Raw genomic sequence first — 18,646 nt, 5'->3', positions numbered from 1 at the left:
ATCATCATCCGTGATGAAGGGAAATAAAGCGCTGCCAGTGGGCAGGCGCCATTCGGGCATTTGTGTTTCTCAGGCTGGTGGGGGAAGTCAGGATGTGCGAGACAAAACGAGGGCGAGGTGCATTCCCCCATTATGTGTTTGAGTGTCCCTGTTTGCGAACAGAGCCTACATGAGTCGCTTTCCTTGCCCCTTGTGATTTCGTTAATGTACTCTGGGTGTGGGCTTGTTGTTTGTTTGGAGTCGCTTAAACGCGACCGCTTGCGTTTTATGGAGTTGCTTCGCCGGTGGTGGGAGCGTGCGACGTCGCAGGCGTGAACGAGGAGGAGAGACACGAGGAACCCGGGGAGGCGTATCACGATATTTGTAGGTAGGCAGGAGAGAGAAAGAGAGAAAAAACAAGGGTAGGAAAGGTAGGGAGGTCAACCAGAACAGCATCCGGTTTGCTACCCTACACTGGGGGTGGGGGAAAGGGGAATAGAAAGAGGAAGAAAGGGAGAGAGTAAGCACTGAGTACGTGTGGGAGGAAAGTACGTGTGGGAGGTAGGCAGGAAGTTTGTGGGTCAGCTGGCGGAAGAGAGGTGTAACTGGAGATCGCTGGGAGAGGCTTTTGTTCTGCAGTGGACATAAATAGGATTGTGATGACACTAATGGTGACGAAGATTCACTTGAAGACATGTAGGCTAACCTAGTACGTGAGGGCAAATGCAGCGGAAACGCAAGCGGTAGTTGCACAATCTGTTGCCAGCTGTAGAAACATTCGAAGACAACACTATTGGCGGCGAGGAGTTACGGAGTGGCCATCTGTCGGAAGCGCCTCCCTTGCGTAGTACGAGAGGTCACGCGGCGCGCTACTCATAGGTTTCGCTTACGGCGCTCAATAAGAACACCACGCGGTAGCCCTCCTGGACATTTATGTAGGCGCTCTCAAAGCGAGGGAAGTTTCTGACTGTCGATATAACAATCTTGGGCAAACTGAAAGCACAGGATCGTTTACGGGCGCTATCTATTTACGGAATACGTACAGTGAACGCCACTGCGCGCGGTCGCCCCAATGGAGTCTCCCGACCGGGCTTCTTGCGTGAAAGGTAGGCAAACGCTGAGAGTAAACTATGTGAAATATGTTCTTATAGTGGGCTGTCTGTACAACCGAATGGGGCGTAACAGAATGGAGCCTCAATCCAGCGATCGCACGGGTTCGCAGCGACCGACTGCGCGCCTGCATGCATGTCCGCGCACAATGTTTTGCTTTCGCTGTGAGCGAGTTTTCGCACTTTGCCGTGAGCTTTAGGCCGCAGCGTATGAGCATTCGACAGTACACTAGCAACCATTGTTGCGTGGACGCTATCAGAAGTCTTCAAAAATAATTCAGTTAATGAGACTTCGACGCCTATAGCTATGCGACGACTGTGACATGCCGTCACGACGATTCAATATTTTTTTGTCTTCTAAATTATTGGACATTTCAATGTTATTTCTCAAGTTGCGTCGCACTGTATGTTTATCTGTCTTCTCAGCGTGCGATTTCCCTCTGCTTGTTTTTCGTAATCCAGTGCGTTAATTCCTGACACAAACATGACGATACGCCGTGCCCTTTCTTTAATGTGCGTCTTATACCGCTCCCTTGCCGTTCCAGTGAACTTGCCAGTATCTAGCATCAACAATTTCATAGACCAAACCGTCATGACATTAGCCGGGCAGCGGGCCCGGGCGAGTGTCTCAGTGTGCGTTTTCTGCTACTCACCTAACATCGCGCAGTCCCGGCGCCGTAGCAGAAATGTTCCTCGCGTCTGTGCTTGCTGCATACCGGAGTTGTATCCGATAGTAGTCTGCCGGTTCTAAGTTTCGGCTGCCGAACTTCAGGCAGCTCCTTGCCAGGCGGCTACGTGTGAATAAGGCTGACACCGGGCTCCGTTGCGTACGTCCGGCACTGCGGCACCGAGCAGTAGCCTACCATGCTGTACGCCTCCAAAGGCAGCCACTACCTATTGTAGTGCTTTCAAATGTTGTCAAGCATACACCCAAAACCTCACCGCTTAATCAGAACTGCGGCGCAGGTGGGACTTGAAACTTTCGTTTTCAGCTCGCTTCGGCGCTTCCGAAGCAGCCGACGCGGCCGCTGTGTCCACGTGATCCCTCACTCCACGTCACGCCGACGGTGGCGCTAGATTTTCCAGTGGTGGAGCTCGCCCCCAATATCCGCCATAGCCATGGAGACGTGTGGCTTCTATATGCTTGCGCGTCCCGTTATAGGCCTATGTACGCGCCGCAATTGCCGAACTATCTCGGAAGATAGGTGGGCCCACAACTCGCGGCTCCAAGCGAGCGAGACCAAGAAGAAGCCTAATTCACTATTCATCGGTGATCGAGGAACGCGACAATGCAGCCACCGGCGACAATTCGCACAGAAGCGGAAGTCGCGTGCGTCGCCATAATTCATAATGCTATTTCCTCTCGTGAGTAAACATACGTCCGTTTACGTCGCGAACTTATGCCAAAGTGACACTATAGCACATCGATTGCGGGAACGCTATATAGGATCGCAATGATGGGACCACATGGCACGCAGCCGGCGCTTTTCTGCGTCATCGCGGTGGGCGCTGGGGGACCAAATGCAGTCGTAATGCGTCACGGGGACTTCTGCCCTTTCACCGAATGCGACAGTGCATTAGCTCGGTGTCCTCGGCGCCCTGCGGCGCTGCAAAAATCGGCGGCAACCAACCATTCCGAGCACTATTGCCTTTGGGTGGCTGAGCACTGCGCGTTAAGTCCTTTTTTACCTCTGCTCGCGCGCGCCACTCTCAACCGTTGAATTACTGATATGCCCTTACTTGACAAATAAGAAGAGTTAGCATGCTTTTAGAGCACAGCTCTGAAGCCGCAGACATACTCCGACGGAAAGTGCGCGTCGAGCTCCGTAACGTCACGATGGCGAACGCACAACCGACGTCGCCGTTTGCATCCGCAATGCACCAGCAGTGCGTTGATGACTCCGCAATACTTCCGGTCAGCCGTTTTCCACAGTCCAGTTAGCCAAAAAAAAAAAAGGGTTTTGTCGCATATTATACTGTAGGCACATATTCTTGATCGTTTTAAGATTTAAAGAAGCTGCGCCGTGCGTCGGGCTCATTGGTGGCCTTTTATTTTTTTATTTTTTTTATTGCACTTGACATTACAATTTACTCGTCAACGCTCCAGCACTGCCGCAACAACTGGAGGGTCCTATAAATTTATAGGCTATTGTAACTTGCGTTGTTCCGGAGGGCTTAACCGTAAGTCTCCTAGGAACGCTGTTAGCACCAAAAGGGCCTTGTACGCCAACGACACCACGCAACCGGCGTGTCTGGCGCGTGAATAGCTCCGTTCCTATGTTTTCGCCTTGCAGCGGCGCGCCGAGCCGCCCACGCATCCCAGCATTCCTCGCGCGGAGCGACCTGAATGACGCAACGGCGGGAGCGCGCGAAAGCGCGTCCGCCATTGCGTCATTCTCGGTGCACTCCGCGACGCGGTCGCATAGCAACGCGAAACGTAGGGGCCGTTACCTCCGGTTGTACTAGGGACGTATTCTGAAACGTTCGCCGCGGCGAAAGTTTCGCACTGGCCACGCCTCCGCCGTTGCGGCGCGCGCTGAATGGCTGCTTTGACAAAACCGGAAATTCACTTGCGCCACCTGAACTTCCGGTTTTGTCAAAGCAGCCATTCAGAGCGCGCCGCAACGGCGGAGGCGTGGCCAGTGCGAAACTTTCGCCGCGGCGAACGTTTCAGAATACGTCCCCTACACTGCGTCCGACTTTTGCCCAGCTCACCGTCGCGACGTAGCTGGCTTCGAGCAACGTGGCGCGATGCCCTGTAAACGCTGGAACGTATCGGGCACTTTAGGCGCCCGTCCCTGCGTTGGGCTTCGGTGTCTCGCGGCGACCCTCGGCGTAGCCGAGCGAACGAGCACAGGCAAGGATGAAAGGGCGAACGCGGAGCGGCGATAGCGAAGAGAGCGCGAGGAGCCAAGCGGAGGAGGAGGGTATGGCGAAAGCGCGAGAAAAGCGTAGTGCCGCGCAAGACGTGCTCTGCGGCGACCATCACTACGAAGTGGCACCGGAGCGGCGTTCGTCGTCTGTTCCCCGATGACGCCATCGATAAAGCATGCGGCGAGCGCGTCTACCGATACCGTGTGTGAAAACAAAGCGCTGCATGAGCGGAGGTCTGTCTGCGGCGGCTGCTGTGAATCGCACGCGCGCGTTACCCACGCGGGTCCTCTCCCGATAATCCCGATAATAGATCGGATGCATTGTAGTGCAATCAACAGCAATCGCAGAAAATTCGGCACCGGACGTCACCTCGGCGAATACAATTGGGAACCAAATTCCGAAACCACGCATACCCAACCACTTCTCTACCCCAAAAGTTGCTCAGACCTTGTCTATCATACTTTGCAAGGTTATTCCTCTGAATTTTGACAGCCCAAAAACAAATGTAGCGAAAGAAAAACACCGACAGCGCATATCTTTTATGTTAGCTCTCCTCAAACTGAAATATTAAAAGTGCGAAACCATAAGAGGAGGTCGACCTACGCAAGAGGCCGCGTTTCTACCAGAAAGCTCGCCTTCGTGCATAGCGTTCGCAGCCAGCGTTTCCCGGTAAACATTACGGTTGCATAAGCTGCAGTTGCCGGAAAGCATGAAAGGCAGTAAGGGTCTTTGAACGCGCTATCGCGTTCCACTCTTCAAGGCGAAGGTTAAGCGTCCACCAAATTTTTTAAGGGCCTCCTGCGTGCACTTTTAGCTTCCTTTACCTTACTATTTTTGCATTTTCAATTAAACGTGACGTCTTACACTATGTTCTGGCAGGCTTCATTTGTTTGTCACTTTGCATTGTTGTGATTAGTATTTTGCGTTGTTGCATGTAAATGCATAGGGGCGGAGACAGATCGTCGTTAGCCAGAAAACAAGTCAGCGATGTTGTTGTTTTTTTACATCAAACGCGTCTCTGTATTGTACGGACGTATAATTTGTAGTTGCACCTTGACGCACGAAGACTCCTCGCTAAAAATGGGACGCCTATATAGGTTAGCGACAGCGCCACAATCATATGACAAAGTGGCCTCCCCATCTTCTATTCGTGTCACGCGCACGAGGGGCATTGCTTATTTTTTCCGCTCCTGGCATCAAAAACGCGGTCGCTCATTGACTAAAAGCGACCATATTTCACTTGCCTCCCGCGTAAATGTGAAAAACAAAAGAAAATAAATTGGCGCCGCTGTACGCGCTCCAGTTCAGTATAGGCGATCTGCGGCCGCATCCATTTACATCGATTACCGGGACGTGTTTTCATTGTCGCGCCCATCCATTACCCGGGCACGTATGCTTGCAACAACAAACGAACGAGCGACGTATACGTAAGGAGGAACATCGTCCACACAATGTTCGAGGAAACGCCCCTCAATTTGCTAAGCGGTATCTCTGTCGTGCGAGGTGTTCCCGACCACATAAGGGTCCGTGGAGACAGTAAACAGCGAATAAGGTCAGGTTATATAGAGCGGAACCTGTACCGGAGGGCATGTACGATCGGGGCCCAGTATCATGACCGGCGAATATAAGGTGTCGATTGAAATCGAGAACTGTTCCCTTGACCCGGTCCTATATGTTGCTACGTGCTTTGTATACGTATGCGCGTGCGTCTGTCGAACGATGCGGACGGTCGCGTCCTGACCGCCCAGGAAAAGCAGCGGCGTTTGTATGCGATCCACGTATACGCCGTTTTGCCCAGTTCCCTGGCACTTCCCCGGTCCCCGTCCCGCCACGTTGGGCTCTCGGAAGAGCTGCGTTCTCGGTGCCCACGAATCGACTGCTTCGTGACGTACGTGACTCCACTCACATACGAGATCGTCCCGGTGGCTCGCCACTGCACCTGCGCCACAATTCCGTGACGTTGTGCATGCCCCGTGCATCGAACCCTATAACTCCCTTGTGGCCACCGATATTTATTCGCGCCAGCACGGCGCTTTTGCCGCTGGAGGTAAAATAGATTGCTTTAGCTCGTCTGGTATTCCGGTAAAGGCAAGCGGACTGGGCGTTTTGCCGGATGAGCGGAGGTGCAAACGTGAGCGGCCTGCACGGTGAAGCCACCTGGTGGCGCAGAGCTCAACCAGACGAACATAGCTAATATATTGCGGTAGCCAAGTGTATGTTGCTTTGCTTGCTGGTATAAATTGTCGGCAGAAACACGATGACGCCGCTGCCGAGAATTCACACGAGCAGCGTAGTAAGATACACTTGGTTGTTGCAATGGACGCGTTCCAATTATGGCGGGCATCGGAGTCAGTCTACGTACACAGCTAAGGAGACAGCACGAGGCAACTTCGAAGCCATGTAACGGAACCCATTTCGAGCCGTCTGGAAGACCCTTCTGTGACGTGACACCATCTCGCGGCGTCAAAAAAAATAGTTATGAAAAGCATACATTATTTCTGTATTTCTGTATTATTAAGTATTTGCGCTTGCGAATCCATTAAAAACGCGATGTGACACATTACGCGCAAAGGAAACCAGTCTATGTTTTCTTGTGCGCAGACGACCTTCCTGTCGAACTTCTAAGGCCCTGCTCAGCCACCATCTTGTCTGGACGGGAAAGTAGCCTGCGTCGTTTTCGACTTCGATCCTGTCTTCCGGAAACTGTCTACTTTGAAGTTTTCGTGAGAATTGAGACTTACAATAGTTAAAATGGCGGTTTCGCCATCTACTTTGCCGTCTACGCCTAGTGCTGGAACACAGCCATGAGCTCCGTGGTTGCTTGATTTAGCTCTGTGCTACCAGGTGGCTGCACCGTGCAGGACGCTCACGTCTGCGCCTCCGCTCATTCGTTAAAACGCTCAGTCCGCTTGCGTTTACCGGGATACCGGATGCGCTAAAACTATAGAGACTTTTAGCTTGTCCGCTATTCCGGTAAACGGGAGTGGTTTGGGCGGATTGCCGGATTTTCGGGGGCGTAAACGTGAGCGGCCAGAGCGGTGCAGCCGCCTGGTAGCGACATCAGGTTCAACCATACAAGTGGGGGTGGTCGAAAAAAGTTTTTGACCAATCGTGGAGGGCCGATAGAAGAATTGGAATAGAAAAGTTTGGAATGGTTTTACGTTATAGCGCCCTAGAAGTAGTATGTGATACTACTGGACTAGACGTGCTATGTACTTCAACGACTATCCCACTAGTCGACTATGAGGGGTACTACTAGGACTATCACACTAGGAGTGGTATGTGGTACTACTAGACTAGGAGTGGTATGTACTTCAACGACCAGTCCACCTGGTTCGTTCCCGCTAGAAAAGGCGCTAGGGTGTAGGGCACGGTACCTCCGACGACGGAGACGATTAACTGGTCCTTGCTGGAGCTGCCAGCCACATTGGTCAGCGCTGCAAATGTTCTCGCAAGTATATAACTTGCAAATTTCCTTCAGTGTAATTACTGCTTCTTTCGCGCAACTACTTGGATGTTTTCTTGGTGCAGTGTGAGCCAGAGTGGTATCGCACAGTCGATCCTCTGCAAAATAGAGAAGAAAAAGAAGGATGATGGTAAACTGTAGAACGTCTTCAGAGAGAGGCTTCGGGAATGACACACAAAAGAAAAAGGAGAAAGGAAGCTTAGCCAGTGTCACGTACGACCTGTTATCCTGTACTGAGGGGATGTTAGCAAAGGGAATTATATATAAGATAAGGGGAGAACGAGATAAGAAAACATGGGGAACAAATTCGATTCGCGAAAAAAAAAAGACGAAAATACAGCACGACAGTTATTATAATGCCTCTCACTCAGTTCTGCATGTCTGCGAATAAACGTGTTTAAAGATCCCTGTGCCGACGACGTATGGCCGAGCTAGGGCCTCAGGATTCTTTCTTCCGACAAGGGACGATTCCTGAGTATAGATATATTGCTATATAGATTATACAATGCCTATGCAATATCTGTAGGCAGCCCGTGGACTTTGCCATTGCGTTGACATTGCATTTGTAGGCTTTCCGCAACCAATCGGTTTGTAATTCTACTTCTGTAGACAATATCGAACAGGCTTGTCAATGAATATTGCATAAACGCAGTGCACATAACATCATATATCCAATAGGACAGGGTCACATTTCGACAGGGGGCAGGATGACAGAACTTATGTGTAGTTCTAATCAGACAGACGTTAAAGAACCCCACGTGGCCAGTCTCTCCTAGTTCCAGTGCTGCTCAGGAACATTAAAGGTACACTGAAGGCAAATACTAAATGGACGTGAACTGTTTAAATACCGATCGGTGAGTAAACCGGCACCCGACAGACGGCGTTACGGTATGTTGCACCAGACGCAAACACGTTACCATGCAGAAACGGAGCCAAGACAGAGAGCGGTGGATTCGCCGCTGCAACTGCTTTTGTTCAAGTGGCGCGGACCGTTCTGGCATTCTGCGACATCCCATGGAACTGGAATTCGCTGCTACTTGCGCTTTGTGCTATAGTTTCGCGAGCCAGCAGAACCAGCGCAGCACTTCGCGATAACGAAATTACTGAAACGCGAAAGGGCGCGGGCGTGGCGGAGTCGAGCGAATACGAAACCTTTCGACCGCCCGCGTCCTTGTATATGAGTTTTGTTTTTCTAAAAATGAAATAGAAATGGACAAGTAGCATTTTCTTTCGTCTTATAATGCAATACAATCATGTTTTTATAACACGTGGGCGTGTTCTAGTGGCAGAATTTACATGAGGAGTGCCTTCGTCATCGGGCAAGTACTTGAATGTCTCGGAGCAGTCTCTACGTCCTGCATATGCCTCAATTTCTCTATTACTAAATTTTTGTGTGTGATAAAGTTGACGACTTAGAGATTCTCGAGCACTAATCTATCACTTTGGCTTGACTTTATATTTGCCTTTAGTGTCCCTTTAAGCTCGCCGAGGGATTGCTGATTAATTGCAACTGAACCAATCAATCTTCTCTCTACTTTTTTTTTAAATTCTGCTTTACAGTGCAAACAAACGCAGGTCAGGGGAAATGTACGTCTAAAGACTTGACTAAGACCTTTCTATCGGAAAGCCTAAAATTCGAATGGACATGCCTACAACGAAAAGTCAGAAATTAAGCAACCAAGTCCGCAAGTAAGTGGGGCATTTAGCTTCGTGTCAGCAGACGATCTACGAAACTTTCAATTTCATTTCGAAGAAGACGAAAAAACAGCAACAAGCCGCTCCCGTTCAAGATCTGGCCAGGGCCCTGTCAAATTAATCATCCCGCGAAAGCCGCTTAGGCGAAGATGATAACATGACACCCGCGTTCTGAAGGCTCTCGTCTTAATAGATTAATCATCTCTTTATGGCGAGGCGCCATGTCACACTTCGCCGGCACAAGTTTACACACGCAGCACTTGCGCGAGGCAGCGTCTAGACAGCCTTCCCCCTCCTTTACTTTCTCTCCTCGCATCGACGGAGAAAGGTTAATTGCCCTTTTCGCCTAAACATGGGTGGGGTCTATGCGTCGGCCGTGTCGATCGTCGAAGCAAACAACACGCTCGCTCTAATCGAAATGTCGCCCCCTTTAAACGCCGCCCACCCCCTACCCGCCCCCCGCGTAACGACGTCCATTTTCGCGAGCCCACTGAACTTGGAATTGTCAGTTGACAACTAAGCACCTCAACGCCGAATGCATGTGGGCGTGACCCGCTCGACTCGGTCGCGAAGCTGGAGAGATTCAGCCGGGGGAGACGTGTTCAGTGTAGCGGAGACGTTGTGTTCCTAGGCGCGTACCATTATAGATAGTTGCTGCTTGTCCGTGGACTTCCAACAGTAGTTCACACGGACGACGTGGTTACCGGAGCCGTGGACGGAAAGTAGTCGATCTGGTGGCGACATCTCGTGACGCTTCGTCCAACTGCAAATGCTTTTCAAAAGCATTTCTTTTTTTATATGTCGCGTCAATGCTCGCGATCTAAGGGAAGTCATCAAAAACAGGTCACATACCTCTCTATCTGACACGTTAACGATTATGCCGCTCATAACGCTTTACACTATAAGTTAAGAAGTAGAACATGATGGGCCACTGCATTATAAACATCGCTTGCTCTCCGGTTGAACTCAGCGTCACAAGATGTGGCTACTAGTGTGCGAGGCTGCCTTCCGCCTTTTTCGGCATTCCGCCAACGCTGATACGGTAACGGGCTCTCCAATGTTGCTTGCAAAGATCGTTGTGTTTCTACTGACATTTCGATGCCTTCAGCTGACTTCTTGTTGAGATGCGAATGAATATCCAGCAACTGGGTGTCTCCAGTTTGCAGATGCAGGATATCGCTAACGCACGGGCGTGACCGGTACGATAGAGTCGTATTGTTGCACGGGGATTATTTAGCTTAAGGGAGGTGTATTATAGCGTATATGACGTATGCCGAAAACGTACCACAGAAGTCGTTATTGAAAATCTGTTGCGTTTCTACTGACATTTCTTAGCTTCAGTTCTATTCTTAGCGTGGCGATCCAATCGAATATGATGCCCGAGCAGCAATAGCAACATTGGATGCTAGCAAGAGCGCTGGCGGCGACACGCGAAAATATTTTATTTATCTATTCTGAAGAAAGTTTGTTAAACGGCTGTATGCGAAATGGCCTTTAGACAGCTTTAGAGTAGCCTAAATACGCTAGCGTATGATCGTTGCTTGAATATGCTGGTTCATATGAAGGTCATCATCATCATCATCAGCCTCGTTACGCCCACTGCAGGGCAAAGGCCTCTCCCATACTTCTCCAACTGCCCCGGTCATGTACTAATTGCGGCCATGCCGTTCCTGCAAACTTCTTAATCTCATCCGCCCACCTAACTTTCTGCCGCCCCCTGCTACGCTTCCCTTCCCTTGGGATCCAGTTCATAACCCTTAATGACCATCGGTTATCTTCCCTCCTCATTGCATGTCCTGCACATGCCCATTTCTTTTTCTTGATTTCAACTAAGATGTCATTAACGCGCGTTTGTTCCCTCACCCAATCTGCTCTTTTCTTATCCCTTAACGTTACACCCATGATTCTTCTTTCCATAGCTCGTTGCGTCGTCCTCAATTTAAGTAGAGCCCTTTTCGTAAGCCTCCAGGTTTCTGCCCCGTACGTGAGTACTGGTAAGACACAGCTGTTATAAACTTTTCTCTTGAAGGATAATGGCAACCTGCTGTTCATGATCTGCGAATGCCGGCCAAACGCAACGCAGCCCATTCTCATTTTTCTGATTATTTCACTCTCATGATCCGGATCAGCAGTCACTACCTATCCTAAGTAGATGTATTCCCTTATCACTTTCAGTGCCTCGCTACCTATCGTAAACTGCTGTTCCCTTCCGAGGCTGTTAAACATTACTTTAGTTTTCTGCAGATTAATTTTTAGACCCACCCTTCGGCTTTGCTTCTCCAGGTCAGTGATCATGTATTGCAATTGGTCCCCTGAGTTACTAAGCAAGGCAATATCATCAGCGAATCGCAAGTTACTAAGGTATTCTCCATTAACTCTTATCCCCAATTTTTCCCAATCCAGGTCTCTGAATACCTCCTGTAAACATGCTGTGAATAGCATTGGAGAGATCGTATCTCCCTGCCTGACGCCTTTCTTTATTGGGATTTTGTTGTTTTCTTTATGGAGGACTACGGTGGCTGTGGAGCTGCTATAGATATCTTTCAGTATTTTTACGTACGGCTCGTCTACACCCTGATTCCGCAATGCCTCCATGACTGCTGAGGTTTCGACTGAATCGAACGTTTTCTCGTAATCAATGAAAGCTATATATAATGGCTGGTTATATTCCGCACATTTCTCTATCACCTGATTGATAGTGTGAATAGGATCTATTGTTGAGTAGCCTTTACGGAATCCTGCCTGGTCCTTTGGTTGACGGAAGTCTAAGGTGTTCCTGATTCTATTTGCAATTACCTTAGTAAATGCTTTGTAGGCAACGGACAGTAAGCTGATCGGTATATAATTTTTCAAGTATTTGGCGTCCCCTTTCTTATGGATTAGGATTATGTTAGCGTTCTTCAAAGATTCCGGTACGCTCGAGGTCATGAGGCATTGTGTATACAGGGTGGCCAGTTTTTCTAGAACAATCTGCCCACCCTCCTTCAACAAATCTGCTGCTACCTGATCCTCCCCAGCTGCCTTCCCTCTTTGCATATCTCCCAAGGCTTTCTTTACTTCTTCCGGCGTTACCTTTGGGACTTCGAATTTCTCTAGACTATTTTGTCTTCCATTATCGTCGTGGGTGCCACTGGTACTGTATAAATCTCTATAGAACTCCTCAGCCACTTGAACTATCTCATCCATATTAGTAATGATATTGCCGGCTTTGTCTCTTAACGCATACATCTGATTCTTGCCAATTCCTAGTTTCTTCTTCACTGTTTATAGGCTTCCTCCGTTCCTGAGAGCATGTCCAATTCTATCCATATTATACTTCCTTACGTCAGCTGTCTTACGCTTGTTGATTAACTTCGAAAGTTCTGCCAGTTCTATTCTAGCTGTAGGGTTAGAGGCTTTCATACATTGGCGTTTCTTGATCAGATCTTTCGTCTCCTGCGATAGCTTACTGGTATCCTGTCTAACGGAGTTACCACCGACTTGTATTGCACACTCCTTAATGATGCCCACAAGACTGTCGTTCATTACTTCCACACTAACGCCCTCTTCCTGAGTTAAAGCCGAATATCTGTTCTACAGCTTGATCTGGAATTTCTCTATTTCTCCACATATTGTATGATGCCAGGGTTAGCGCAGAGAATGAGGTATATTTGATTTCTAGTCTCGCCGTTCGGGCTCCTCTACGTACACTTTCGGCTATCCCGCTTGCGGAAGAAAGTATTCATTATCCTCATATTATTCTGTTCCGCAAAATCTACTAATAACTCCCCCCTGCTATTCCTAGTGCCTATGCCGTATTCCCCCACTGCCTTGTCTCCAGCCTGCTTCTTGCCGCCAAAAATTATAGTGTATTTAGTTTTCACTCTACCCATCGCCGATTCCGCGTCTTCACAGAAGCTTTCGACTTCCTGGTCATCATGACTGGATGTAGGGGCGTAGACCTGCACAATCTTCGTTTTGTACCTCTTATTAAGATTAACAACAACACCTGCCACCCTCTCGTTAATGCTATAGAATTCCTGTATGCTACCAGCTATATTTTTATTAATCAGGAATCCGACTCCTAGTTCTCTTCTTTCCGCTAAGCCAGGTTCATATTCCAATAGCGGCCTGTCCGGAGCCAGTGATTCTTAGCACCCTCAGCTGCGTCGCAGGTCTGACCGCCACCGTGGTCAGTTGCTTCGCAGCTGCTGGGGACTGAGGGCCGGGGGTTTGATTGTTGTGTTCATATAGGAGGTTGTGGCCAAGTACTGCACCAGGGTGGGCAATCCTGCTCTGGTGAGGGAGTGCGTTACCGGTTCTGGTCACCGGGATCAGGCCACACTCCAGGCCTGTTTGTGCAATTTTATCAAAACGCGGATTTTTTTTTTTTTGATCCGGTGGAAAATTGCCGGCACCGGGATTCGAACCACGGACCTCTTGCACGCGAGGCGGGTGCTCTACCTCTACGCCACCGCTGCACTTCTGAAGGTGCTCATATGAAGGTGCTTTAGCACATATCAGAGTCGTAGACGCTTGCCTGAACATAACGACGCGACAGCAGCTTTCATGGTGGTGCCCGGAACAGTTAGCTTGGGCAGTCTGTAGAAAGCGTCTGGCATTCTCCTTACGCATCTTGTCTGCTAATGTCTCTGGGATGCGACAGGTAGATCGATGAACTTTCATGCCATAAGTATATCGAACGAAACAGGTCACTTGGCAAATTATGCCCACACACCCACACAAAGTGTGTGGCACTAGCTTAGCCAAAAAGGCGCGTGTTTGAACGATTTTAACTGGACGAGCAACCGCTATCGGAAAAAAAGAATTCTACGCAGTCGAAGGGACCTAACGTCACAGAAGAAGGCCGTGCAAGCGCTATTTCGCTTTTTGCGATCTACCGGCCGTTGTGAACGTCCTTAACTGGAACGCCTTTTGTGTGTGTGTGTCTCTATGTGTGCGTGATTTTTGTTTTTTTTAGCGTTTTCCTCTCTGTCATCTATCTAACCCCTATCTCCCATCCCCAGTGTAGGGTAGCAAACCGGAGACTGATATCTACTTAACCTCCCTGCCTTTCTCCTTCATCTCTCTCTCTCTCTCTGAACGATCAAAGCATGTGCGAATGAAGTCTCCAAACACATTCTGTGATCTCTCTTATTAAGAGACACTGCACGACTCCGCGTTCAATCAAAATGCGAAGAGATTTATTGAAATAAGCGATTGGCAATTTCGCCCACCTCCCAGCGTTAGAGTGTCATCATCATTAAGGGATTGTACGTTTTATCACTTTTGATGCTCAGTATTTCCTTTTATTTTTGTCCTAAGAGGTTATCACAAGACCCATGAATCAACAGATGAAGAAAAGGGGCAGATTAAATAAACGCACACAGCCCTGTGCGATGCAGGTCCAGTAGCAATGAATTTGCGCATTTGTTGCGCATTATCCTAGGGCACTGTCATCCGGAAGATTAGGCTTGACTTTGGCCTTCCTGGGCATCTTGTGCTATACATATCCCAAGTACCAGGTAACAGCCGCGAGATGTGCAGTGTTTCCGGCGTATAAAGGTGCAGGAGCCGGGCATTCGGGACACGTTCCAGGGTTGTCACTGTCCGATCTCCGAACCCAAGTGAAAACTGGCGTCAGGGCCAGGGCAGCCCGAAGACTCCGAAGATAAATCTTGCGCCACCCGGGATAGGTTTCGGGGAAGGGAACAGACACGCGTGTGTCCTGCACTTGTACACACGCTGGCGGGGCATAAGATAGATATGGTTAGCTGTGCACTTGGCCGATGGAATTGTTCTACGGGCTCCCTGAATTCAGCGTGGGTTCAGAGACACGGTTGTTGTCGATCCTGCGCTTAAAGACCACGTGTTCCGCCTCTCCTATTCCAACACTGTCAGTAAAATATGCACTAAAGGAAGCGAAACGCCCTAATTTCTTAGCGTAGGGAAGACGCGCCTTGAAGATTCTAGCGTATCCGTCAGCGGGATCATGCTGCATAATGTCCTTAGCTAGAGCGATAGCGTCAAGGTCGAAAGCTGGGCTCGTTGCTACATGATTAACGTCAAAAGTACCTGCGAAAAACACGACGTACACAAGCAAGAAGACGAAGGGACGAGGCTGGATAGCGTTCTTCGGTCTGTTGCTTCATCTTTCGGTTGAAACAGCATAACTGTAAATTAGCATAGCGCCCCGGGCTAATTTTCTGCCTCGCTTACAGCTGTCACGTGAGCTTCCATTACCGCAAGGGCGCTGTATGAGTTCAGATAAAGAACGATTAAAAAGAGCAGCTGAGAGTATCTAGATGGGCGCGAACGGGAAGCCCAGGCGTAGCAGACGAATAAAAGTATGCAAACGCGCCTTGCAGACGACACCCGTCGCCATCAGAAGCTCAAGGCGCCAGCTTCATTGCATTCGTCTCTGAAAATCTGTTTCGTCTTTCGCTTCAGGACGCTTTTTTTTTTTTTTCGTAAAGCTCGCGCTAAAATTGGAAAGTAAGCCGCGAAGCTATGCGCTCATTCAGCGCTCTTCCAGTCGTGCGAACGCACGAAAGCGAGTGATACCGACGAAGGAAGCGAAAGGAAACAAAATGAAAGAAACAAAAAAAAATTTGCGAGGGGGCGCGAGGGATGATGAAAACGCGCGGCAATAACAAAAACAAGCAACGCGCGCGCGTCGCCTGCAGTTCTCGCCGGTCGGTCGCGCCCGCCTAGCAGACGGAACGAAACCGAACCTCTTCCTTCCGCCCCGGCCGCGCGCTCGGAAACCACGCGGTCCGCCGCCGGCCACGTGGTGAGCGAACGGAGGCGGGCTCAAGGCGACCACGTGACGAGTACGAAGGGGTCCACGTGGTACGATCACGTGATTGGCGAGCGGGCGCAAAAAGAGCGCGCGCGCATGCTTGATTTGAGCGCGAGCGATCGCGCCGCCGCCGGCGGAGAGAAAGAGAACTTTAGCTCAGAGAGGGAGAGCAAAACGGCGAGGAGGTGCATGGCGCGAGCCTGAACGGCGCTGAGGGCGAGGGTACGGATCCCTTGGCTCGCGCGAAGAGGACATTGGGGTGGAGGGTATTACACGAGGAGGCGAGCGAGCCGGCGCAGGCTGGTTTTGCGGGCCGCTTCGTTTTGTTTGTTTCGTATTTTAATGACGAGCGCCTTTCTCTCGCCCGTCGCGCGCCGCTCTTCCCCGCAGTTCTCCTCCTCCTTTTCCTCGTTTCGAACTCTCTGTCACTCTGTCTCTCGCTCTCTCATTTCGTTTTCTTTCTTTTTCTCTCTACGCCCCTCTCCCTTCCACCGGATTCTTCAGCTTTCTCCGGGGCGCTGTTTGTCTTTTGTGCATCTGTTGCCAGCGGCCTGCCTGCCTGCCTTGCCACAGGCCTCGGCACAGCCACAGCAGCCAACTGCCGCCGCTGAGCTCTCCGTTGTTGGTCGTCAGCGCGCGCGTGTCGAAGCCAAGTACTACCTCCACTCTGCGGCTGCCCGGCGTAGAGAGAGGAGACGAGCGGCAGTTTTTTGTCACACGGCGTGCAACGTAGCAGCAGCAGCACCTCAGCGGTAACTTTTGCCTCTGTTCACGCCCCCGGACGACGCAAGCCGGCGAGTTTGAACCCGAGCGAGTTGGAGACACACAGAAGAAAGGAAAAGTGCGTGTGTTTGCGTGCTCCTCGTGCTTTTTTCGAGAGAGAGAGACTCACTACCCGCGACCGAGCGGGACCCGGCAGCTATGGGTTAGACTACCGAAAGAAGTATTTACAAACCCCGCTGCTAGTTGAATCGCGCTGAACGATTGGTTCTTGATTTTTTTGTTTTCTTTCGTTTCCTCTTATTCTTTTATCGTGTTTTCTTCCTCTCTCTGAGCTCATGGTTCTCTTGCCCGTTCCTGTGCGGAGGACTTGTGTGTTTATCGTCGCGTTAATTTGCGCCGGCTGCCTTCTTGAGCTACAGGAGAGGTACAAGAGGAGTTTGTTCGTCGACAGTGTCTGCGGGAAGCTGAAAAAAACAAACAAATAAGAAAGAAAACAAGAAGCAAAATAATATAGGGGGAGTTCGGTTCTCCGTCGTCGTGTTGCTCCGTGTTGCTCTACAGGTGGTTTTTTTTCGTGTGTGTGCGAGGCGGGCGAACGGGCGCCTGTGTGTGTGTGTTGTTTTTTTCAAGTTCTAGCACGCGCCTGTGTTTCGGTGTTCCACAGTGTTGCTGCGGCCCGGCCGCAAGGATTATTTTGATCAGCGACGTCGAAAGATCGGTTGGTTGGTTGGGTGTTGAGCCGCGTTGCTCGATGCTTCGTGGCGGATAGCGGCGACGTGCGCAGACCGCCTATCTCTCTTCGGCTCTCCGACTGTATAGTGTGTTGTGCGGCGCCGAGTTAGTGTGTGCGTGCGTGCGCGCGTGTGTGTGTGCGCGGCTCGTCGCCGTCTTCGAAAACATGATATCGGCCGCCTCTCGAAGGCGCCGTAGTCGTCCAACCTCGACTGCCGCTCCGCGCTACCTCCGACGCCGCTGCGACGTCGCGGCGAGCGGTGCTGCTCGCACTTCGCGGCGGCCCACATGACGTGGTGTGCTGGTGACGCTGCTATGATAGCCGCCGGGGTGAGGAATTCCTACGTCGAGCCGACGAAGTCAACCGCCGTCAGCCCCATGCCAGCCGGCGAGGGGATAGTGACGCGTCCCTGAAACGAAAAACAGCAACAACAAGACACGTGAGTACCGTAGCTCTGTTTGTACAGTGCGAACGCCTAGCTCTTCCTTTCTTTCGTTTTTTTTTTTCGTGTGTCTAAAAACCACCTCTCGAAGTTCATTCCGTCGCCCTCGTGAGCATTACGAGACGAGCTATGTGTAATGCCACATATCGAGAGCGTTATGTCAGCGTATTATCCACGGCTGGTATAGCAAAGGCGAATGCAAGCTGTGCCGGGCCCGCTCGCTTTTCTTTTGCAACGGAGTCGACTGACTCAGGCCTCGAGGAACGGCAACGGCGGTGTTACATATGCGAGTCCGGCCAACAACGCATATTACACATGCACTCGCTCACACACGCCCCCTTTTTTGGCTTCGTCGTTCCGGTGTTGTGCTCCTATTCGAGTGGTTTGGCAGAGGCGGTTGCCTTTCTTCGCGTCATTTTTCTTGAAGCCAATTTTTGTTTGTCGTTCCGGGTGGCTCGAAACTGCCAGCATATAGGGAGCCCGCGTGCAAGAAGATTTGCACAAAGGCTTCCTACGTGCACGCTGGAAGTTTCCTGGTGATCTCTCTCTCTTTTCTTTTTTCTCTCGAATTCCGCTTCGTAAAGTTTCAACAACACCTGCAAAAAAATCGCTGTTGCTGTTTTTAATTTCGTTTTTCGCTCGCCCAGTGCGGTTTCTCGCGATCGAGTTGTCGTTCGTGCCCTAATTGCGCCTTATTTTTAACTTCACAACGCCTTTTTGCATACGCCGTGGTTGTCGCGTGTGGAAGGAACTCGCCCAATTAAGGATATTGCGACAACGATTGGCGCCCAGATTAGATACGGAAGCATTGCACGAGACCGGTATTATTCCTTTAGCGCAGAAC

At 50.4% G+C, this 18,646-nt stretch overlaps 1 protein-coding gene across 1 annotated transcript in view; it reads left to right on the top strand.

Annotated features, from left to right (window-relative positions):
• Window positions 1-16,406: 16,406 nt before the first annotated feature.
• Window positions 16,407-18,646, top strand: part of LOC126529009 (receptor-type guanylate cyclase Gyc76C-like) — a 316,126-nt gene continuing 313,886 nt past the window's right edge. The window contains exon 1 of the mRNA XM_050176613.3: window positions 16,407-17,799. The gene's annotated coding sequence lies outside the window, so the exon portion shown is untranslated. The remainder of the gene's footprint in view (window positions 17,800-18,646) is intronic.

This window comes from Dermacentor andersoni, chromosome 8 (assembly GCF_023375885.2).
Source record: "Dermacentor andersoni chromosome 8, qqDerAnde1_hic_scaffold, whole genome shotgun sequence".
NCBI lineage: Eukaryota > Metazoa > Arthropoda > Arachnida > Ixodida > Ixodidae > Dermacentor > Dermacentor andersoni.
The sequence above is the reverse complement of the archived record's forward strand: the minus strand, read 5'-3'. Positions and strand labels throughout refer to the sequence as shown.